The sequence below is a fragment of the Bison bison genome, unplaced genomic scaffold (assembly GCF_000754665.1).
Source record: "Bison bison bison isolate TAMUID 2011002044 unplaced genomic scaffold, Bison_UMD1.0 scf7180017864508, whole genome shotgun sequence".
NCBI classification, from domain to species: Eukaryota; Metazoa; Chordata; class Mammalia; order Artiodactyla; family Bovidae; genus Bison; species Bison bison.
The window spans coordinates 12,210,529-12,211,248 of NW_011495064.1; the positions used below are offsets into that span (position 1 = coordinate 12,210,529).

The 720-nt window shown below is 33.2% G+C and overlaps 1 protein-coding gene across 1 annotated transcript in view; it reads left to right on the top strand.

The window, feature by feature from the left end:
- The window catches only part of SFXN5 (sideroflexin 5), a 133,288-nt gene that overhangs the window by 115,875 nt on the left and 16,693 nt on the right, over positions 1–720 (top strand). The gene's annotated exons all lie outside the window — the stretch shown is intronic.

Below are 720 nucleotides of genomic sequence, written 5' to 3' on the forward strand. Positions count from 1 at the left end.
ATAATCATTGATTAGTTCTAGTAATTTTCTGGTGGAGTCTTTAGGGTTTTCTATGTAGAGGATCATATCATCTGCAAATAGTGAGAGTTTAACTTCTTCTTTTCCAATTTGGATTCCTTTTATTTCTTTTTCTGCTCTGATTGCTGTAGCCAAAACTTCCAAAACTATGTTGAATAGTAATGGTGAAAGTGGGCACCCTTGTCTTGTTCCTGACTTTAGAGGAAATGCTTTCATTTTTCACCATTGAGGATAATGTTTGCTGTGGGTTTGTCATATATAGCTTTTATTATGTTGAGGTATGTTCCTTCTATTCCTGCTTTCTGGAGAGTTTTTATCATAAATGGGTGTTGAATTTTGTCAAATTAGAGCAGAAATAAATGCAAAAGAAACAAAAGAGACCATAGCAAAAATCAACAAAGCCAAAAGCTGGTTCTTTGAAAGGATAAATAAAATTGACAAACCATTAGCCAGACTCATCAAGAAACAAAGGGAGAAAAATCAAATCAATAAAATTAGAAATGACAGTGGAGAGATCACAACAGACAACATAGAAATACAAAGGATCATAAGAGATTATTATCAACAATTATATGCCAATAAAATGGACAACGAGGAAGAAATGGACAAATTCTTAGAAAAGTACAACTTTCCAAAACTCGACCAGGAAGAAATAGAAAACCTTAACAGACCCATCACAAGCACGGAAATTGAAACTGTAAT